Source organism: Chiloscyllium plagiosum, unplaced genomic scaffold (assembly GCF_037043375.1).
Source record: "Chiloscyllium plagiosum isolate Xiang-an unplaced genomic scaffold, Cpla_swu_hap1 HiC_scaffold_46, whole genome shotgun sequence".
Taxonomy (NCBI): domain Eukaryota; kingdom Metazoa; phylum Chordata; class Chondrichthyes; order Orectolobiformes; family Hemiscylliidae; genus Chiloscyllium; species Chiloscyllium plagiosum.
The window spans coordinates 47,289,759-47,297,645 of record NW_028270184.1 but is presented as its reverse complement, the minus strand read 5'-3'; positions in this window follow the sequence as shown (position 1 = coordinate 47,297,645).

Sequence of the window (7,887 nt, the reverse complement as noted above, 5' to 3'; positions counted from 1 at the left end):
AAGGTGATAGGTCAGGGAGGAGAGGGTGGAGTGGATAGGTGGAAACGGAGCGAGGCAGGTCGGACAAGACCGGACAAGTCAAGGGGACTGGAAGTTAGAAACTAGGATGAGGTGGGGGAAGGGGAAATGAGGAAGCTGTTGAAGTCCACATTGATGCCCTGGGGTTGATGTGTTCTTCCTCCAGGTGTCTGGTGGTGAGGGAGCGGTGGTGAAGGAGGCCCAGGACGTCCATGTCCTCGGCAGAGTGGGAGGGGGAGTTGAAATGTTGGGCCACGGGGCGGTTTGGTTGATTGGTGCGGATGTCTCAGAGATGTTCCCTGAAGCGCTCTGCTAGGAGGCACCCAGTCTCCCCAATGTAGAGGAGACCGCATCGGGAGCAACGGATACAATAAATGATATTAGTGGATGTGCAGGTAAAATTTTGATGGATATGGAAGGCTCCTTTCGGGGCTTGGATAGAGGTGAGGGAGGAGGTGTGGGCACAGGTTTTACAGTTCCTGCGGTGGCTGGGGAAAGTGCCAGGATGTGAGGGTGAGTCGAAGGGGGGCGTGGATCTGACCAGGTAGTCACGGAGGCAACGGTCTTTGCGGAAGGCGGAAAGGAGTGGGGATGGAAATATATCCCTGGCGGTGGGGTATTTACGGAGGTGGCGGAAATGTCGGCGGATGATTTGGTTTATGCGGAGGTTTGTTGGGTGGAAGGTGAGCACCAGGGGCGTTCTGTCCTTGTTACGGTTGGAGGGGTGGGGTCTGAGGGCACCTTTAACCACGTGGGAAGGGAAATTGCGGTCTCTAAAGAAGGAGGCCATCTGGTGTGTTCTGTGGTGGAACTGGTCCTCCTGGGAGCAGATACGGCGGAGGCGGAGGAATTGGGAATACGGGATGGCATTTTTGCAAGAGGTAGGATGGGAAGAGGTGTAATCCAGGTAGCTGTGGGAGTCGGTGGGTTTTTAAAAAAATGTCAGTGTCAAGTCGATCTTCACTAATGGAGATGGACAGGTCCAGGAAGGGGAGGGAGGTGTCAGAGATGGTCCAGGTAAATTTAAGGTCAGGGTGGAATGTGTTGGTGAAGTTGATGAATTGCTCAACCTCCTCGCGGGAGCACGAGGTGGCGCCAATGCAGTCATCAATGTAGCGGAGGAAGAGGTGGGGAGTGGTGCCGGTGTAATTACGGAAGATCAAATGTTCTACGTAGCCAACAAAGAGACAGGCATAGCTGGGGCCCCCCTATGACCCACCCTCACATCCTGGCACTTTCCCCTGCCACCGCAGGAACTGTAAAGCCTGTGCCCACACCTCCTCCCTCACCACTATCCAAGGCCCTAAATGAGACTTCCATATCCATCAAAATTTTACCTGCCCATCTACTAATCTCATTTATTGTATCCGTTGCTCCCGATGCGGTCTCCTCTACATTGGGGAGACTGGGCGACTCCTAGCAGAGTGCTTTAGGGAACATCTCTGAGACACCCGCACCAATCAACCAAACCGCCCCGTGGCCCAACATTTCAACTCCCCCTCCCACTCTGCCGAGGACATGGATGTCCTGGGCCTCCTTCACCGCCGCTCCATCACCACCAGACGCCTGGAGGAAGAACGCCTCATCTTCCGCCTCGGAACACTTCAACCCCAGGGCATCAATGTGGACTTCAACAGGTTCCTCATTTCCCCTTCCCCCACCTCATCCTAGTTTCAAACTGCCAGTCCCCTGACTTGTCCGGACTTGTCCGACCTGCCTAGCTCCTTTTCCACCTATCCACTCCACCCTCTCCTCCCTGACCTATCACCTTCATCTCCTCCCCCACTCACCCACTGTACTCTATGCTACTCTCTCCCCACCCCCACCCTCCCCTAGCTTATCTCTACACGCTTAAGGCTCTCTGCCTTTATTCCTGATGAAGGGCTTTTGCCCGAAACGTCGATTTTGCTGAAGCTCCTCGATGCTGCCTGAATTGCTGTGCTCTTCCAGCACCATTGATCCAGAATCTGGTTACCAGCATCTGCAGTTATTGTTTTTACCTAAGAACCAGATGGCCTATCCTTGTTCTTAATTCATGACGTTTAATTGTCTTGAATAAAATAAATCAAAATGTAACATTCAGACAGACAGTGCGGAATTAATATGCTTTTTTGCAATAAAGGAACAAATGACCATTTAGACAAGAAGTAAAGATTTGGCCATTCTTTTCAGATTTAATGACTATTGCAATTGCAGTCTGAGAACTGGGTGATGGGACTTTAGCGTTGTTGCAACTTTAAGTTCAGATCTTGTGTAAAAATATTACATTATCAATTCTATTGTAAAGAGGCTATAATCTATATCTTCTGAAAATTATTTTGTATGTATTATGGAAGAATAAAAAAAATGAAAATGTTAGAAAACCAAGATGAATGAGTATATTCGTCCATAAATAGTTCTCGGTGCGTCAAGGGAATGGACAAATATTTGTGTTTGGATCATAGTTGGGAAAATGTGTCCGTGTTCAAACACGTTTGTGAGTTGAATGGAAAAGCAGTGTAGTATTTCAAAGGGCAGATTGCAAAACTAAGGCATAAGGAAAGGGAACCGGGATCACAAAACAAATCCTCTCACATCAACATCAAGTTTTGTTCAGGAGGCAACATAAAACTTGAATTATTTTGAAGCCCAATAAAGTTAGAAATAGCGAAGTTTCCCTTACAGATTAATGGTGAGACCACTTTCACTTTATAAATGTGTCTTCTTGTTTTTGAGCCTTGGCGCAACGGGAAGAGCTGCTCTCTGTTCACCCTGTCCCGACCCCTCATGCTGTTGAACACCTCCAACAGGAGCACCTCTCAACTTTCTTGGCTTAAAAGGAAAATCAAGAAAATGTAGCCTCTCTTCATAGTTTGAGTACTCTTGTCATGTTAGTTCTGAAATTTATCAAATTTGTCAGTGTTAATTTTCATCTGTCATCGATCTGGCTACCTGAACAATCGGTGTATACCCTTCCGTACCCTAACATGTTGCTCTTCACTGTGACCTACCCAACTAAACTTTGCATCACCCACAACATTGTTGATCATTTCCCCCAAACTTTCTCCCTCCCATTCGCATCATCATCATTTATGAAGTTCACATCTAAGCCTTGTTCTTCAGATGTTATTCACAGGGAAAGAATTGAGAATCGCAGTCTCTTGTTTTTTTTCGTAGTTTGGACGATTTACAGCGTGATGCAGTTGAGATCTTCTTATGACGGAGCCACGAATATTATTTTGGACGTGTAGCTGAATTCCTCTTCTCTGCTATGCTCCTCTGTAAGTTTTAATTATAAGGCTTGTACAAAATTAATATTGGATTCGGTTTAGGTAGCATTCACTCCAATATTTGTGTTTTACGTGGACCTGGATAATGTTCTTTGTAACATTCCCTGCAATAGTCAGAGCCGAACGAATTTTCACCTGTAGGAGAGACACAAATTCATAATTTTGTTTGAAAGGGCTGGAGTGATGGGAATAAAGCTCCAATTAAATTCTACATGCAGACTCACGGCAGGAGATCAAATCAAATTGTCAAGTCTACCTTGAACTGGAAACAAATTATTAAAACATTCAACCACATTTATTCATATTGTAAAAAAATGTTTCAAAAAAAGTCTACCTTGAACTGGAAACAAATTATGAAAACATTCAGCCACGTTTATTCATATTGGAAAAAATAAAGTTTCAAAAATGCGCTTAGAACATCTTGGAACTTCAAGTTGCTCCTGGGATTGCAGGCAGTTAAACGTTTATTATATTTGCTAACAGTTGATCTAGTTATTATAGTTTGTTATTATAACATTATGTTTCAATTTTTGTTAACATGCAAAAACAAGCAAAAATCACGATTTTCTTTCAAATGAACATTTTTAAAAGAACATTTTATTGGTGGTTTTTAAAAAGTGTATTTATGTTTTCAAATGTTTTCTTTATCCTGCAAAATATTTTTTGTATCGAAAAATTAAACAGTCTTTTTTTGTAAACAAAGAGTTGTGTTTTCATTCTGGAAAGTCCGACATGTTTTCAGCTCCAGAGAAGAGTTGTCTCTTCGAGGCATTTATTGAAGATGAATGTTTTTATTGATTTATTTAGCTAAATTGTTGATTTTATTCAATATTGATATGTTTGACATGTAAATGCTTCTATAGCTTATTCCTTTTAACATTATTGTCTGTAGATAATGAAAGGTAACATATATAAGGTGTCATGAAAAATTCTTCTTTAAACATAATATTACTATGGCCATATAAAAGGTACAAAGAGGATGGCTAGAATATTTCGAAAAATCATTATCCAGCAAATCAGTCAGATAAATAGTGACTGTCAGGAAAGATAAGAAGGTAATTCAAACGACTGCGGTGGCTATAACTCTATCAAAGTTATTTTCAGGTTTTGGAAATGTTGAAGGGGATTACCTCTCTGACGAAAATGGAAGAGCAGCCAATTATTGGACACTTCGAATGATTCTTACGTTCGGCAGCGTTTGAGAAGATTTAGTAAAATTATTGCTACAGTGGACTCTTCTGCCAGGGACATCAACAGGAGATTCTGTGGCAGTGAGTGAGAATTTAAGATGGCTTGTGATTTTCCAGGTGCGAGGATTAAGAATGACTCCAAACATTTCAACCACATTGTTAACGGTGAGATTGAGGAGGCAGAAATTAGTGTACATATTGGTAGGAATGTCATTTTTAGGGAAAAGATTAAAGAAGTACAGAGTGAATTGAAGAGGTGATGTCGAAGATTAAAAATAAAAACTTTAAAGTAATAATTTCTGGTTTACTCCCAATGCCAAACTCAACCAGGAAAGGAACAAAAAGGTGGAAGGGTAAAAAGCAATGTCTGAAGAGCTGGTATGTTGTTGAGGGATTTAGATTTTGGGAAATTGGATGTGTTTGTGAATATAAACTATCTGTTCAAAAAGGATTGGTCTAATCTAAACTGGAGACCAACCAATATGTTCGCAGTGAGAATTGCTCACTCTATGTAGGGAGGCTTTATATTGACAGAGAAGGCAAGGAGGTTATTTTAAGTAGCAGTATTAATGGTAGGATGGATGGAGAAGATTATGAATGTGACGAGAGCACATCAACTGGAAAAGAACGATGCAAGAGTCAGAATATATTGAAATTCTGAAGAACTAAATTGCATTTATTTCACTGTAAGGGGTCTTACAGGGCAGGCTGATGAACTCAGAACATGTTAAAAAATATGGGATTGGGACATCAAATTTATGCCAGAAACTTGGCTGAGAGATGTTCAAGACTGGCAATTCAATGTTCCAGTTGTTAGGTGTCATAGAAAGGAAAGAAAAAAGGTGGCAGGTGATGGCAGGGAAGGGGTGCCTGCCGTTTTTGAATAAGGAATAAATTATTGTTGGAACTGGGGAAGATATTTCTGAAAACCATCCAGATAAAACATATGGGTAGTTTTAAATATATGAAAGTAAAGATCACTTTGAAGATATTGTACTGTATGCTTAGTTGTGGCATGGTGACTCAGTGGTTATCATTGCTGCCTCACAGCGCCAGGGACCGAGGTTTGTTCCCCACCTCAGGCACCTGTCTATGTGGAGTTTGCACATTCTTCCCGTGTCTGAGTAGGTTTCATCCTAAAATCTAAAGCTGTGCTGGTTAGTTGAATTGGCCATGCTGAATTGTCCATAGCTTGACGTGCATTAGTCAGAGGTAAATATAGGATAGGGGAATGAGTCTGGGTGTGTTAGACTTTCGGTGGGTGTATGTGGAGTTGTAAGACTGAGGGGTCTACTTCCATACTGTCGGAAGTCTAATTTTAGATGTGACAAATCGTCCAGTGAAAATATATTGGAAGAAATTTAAAAAAAGAAAGGGAAGAACACGTGGATGGTATTGTACCATATGCTCTCCAACACTAAGAAAGAAATTGAGAAACGAACATGGAGGTTGATTTCAGATATATATACGCTTAATAAGGTTTAACAATGGGGGATTTTAATTTTCTAAAAAAAATTGATTCGGACTACCATTGTGTTTCAGGGTTGGATGGTGAAGTATTTGTCAAATATATTCAAGAAAATTTTCTTTATCGATATGTGCATGATCCCATTAGAGAAGGAGCAAAACCTGACCTTCTTCTGTGCAATAGGCAGGGCATGTGTCTGACGTAAACGTGGGGGAGTAGTTTGGATCTTGCATTCATAACTCTATTGGCTTCAAAATGGTTATGGAAAAGAATAAAGCCTTCTTTCAATGTTATCTTTTTAATTGGAGTACCATAGATTTTAATGGTATGGGACACGGACGTACCAAGTTTGGTTGCAGAGGACTGTTAGCAGGTAAAACAACGTCTGACAAATGGAAGGCATTCAACAGTGTGACAACAAGAGTTGAGCGGCATTATGTTCCTGTTAAAGTGAAGGGTAAGGCTAGTAAAATTAAGGAACAATGGATGACTAAAGTTGTTGAGGTCCACACAAGAATAAAAGAGAGTGCTACTTTAGATATAGACAGCTCTATTCAAGTTGATGTCATAATCAATATAAAGGTTGTGGGGAATTATTTAGAAAGAAATCAGGAAAGCTAAAAGGAGAAGTGGGAATTGCATGGGCAGCTAAGTTTAAGGATAATCCAAGAATATTGTGCAACTACATTAACATCAAGAGGGTAACCACGGAGAGGGTAAGGCCTCTCAAAGATCATGAAGGTATCGATGTGCTGAACCCAGGAGGTGGGGAATAAAATCATCCGATTACTGGTGCATCAGACAGCAGCAAATACACACAACTGCCTGCAAATCGCATTCATCCAGCTTGAACTCTATCTGTTATTTGTCAGCACATTGACCCATTTGATCAAGATCCTTTTGTAATCTCAGAAAACCTCCTTCACTGTCCACTGTGCCACCAGTTTTGGTGTCATCTGCAAACTTAATAACATGCCTTCTATATTCTCATCCAAATCATTTACATAAATGACAAACAATGATAACCCAGAACCAATCTCTGTGAAACACTGCTGGTCAGAAGCCTCCAGTCCGAAAATCAATTGCCCACTATTACTCTCTGTCTCCTGCCATGGCACCCATTGGAAGTGCTGGAGAGAAACCCCACAGGTCAGGCAGTATCGGAGCAGAGAAAAACGGAATTAACTTTTTGAGTCCCGCATTACTTGTTCAGAACAGGTTCAGAAAAGCCGCAAAATCTCAATTTTCTTTCTCTATCCAGATCATGCATCATTTGTTGCATTTCTCTACCATTTTGTTGGTGTTTAAGATTTCCACTATTTATATATTTTGCTTATTTTGAGTGGGCTAGATGCTGCACCCGGTTATATTTGGATATTTTGCTCCAATCCTGTTCCCATTTTTTGTGCCAATGTATTACACTTGAGTCTGATTCTTTAAGTTCTGAAAATAAATGAACGAATCACAGCAAATTGATTTTGATTTAATAGGTATTTTAGAGACAGCTACACGTGATTAAAAACTGGGAATAGATTATTAATTATGACATTGTCTGTGCGCTTTCTGATTAAGCTTATATCCTTAGGCTCTGAAAGTGTTCAACACGTTTTTCAGAATAATTGTAGCAAGGATGGTGGTCACGTAGCCCATCATCTCTGTACCAGCTCGGAATGAGCTATATCATCACTCTTACTCTGCTGTAACTCCTTGTAACCCAACGCATTTTGTTATCTGTGTCTGTTTTTAATGCTGGATGTCACGTCCATTTATAATCAATCTTCTCAACCTATACAACCTGTGATTAAACAGTCTAACTATAAAATACAATTCCACATATCTCATTTAAAATTGTCCTGTTCCACTCATATTGTCGTTCAGCATTCCATGGACCAAAGGTTATCTGTTATCTCGCTCTGCATTGCATTTCATTCCATTTGTCAGA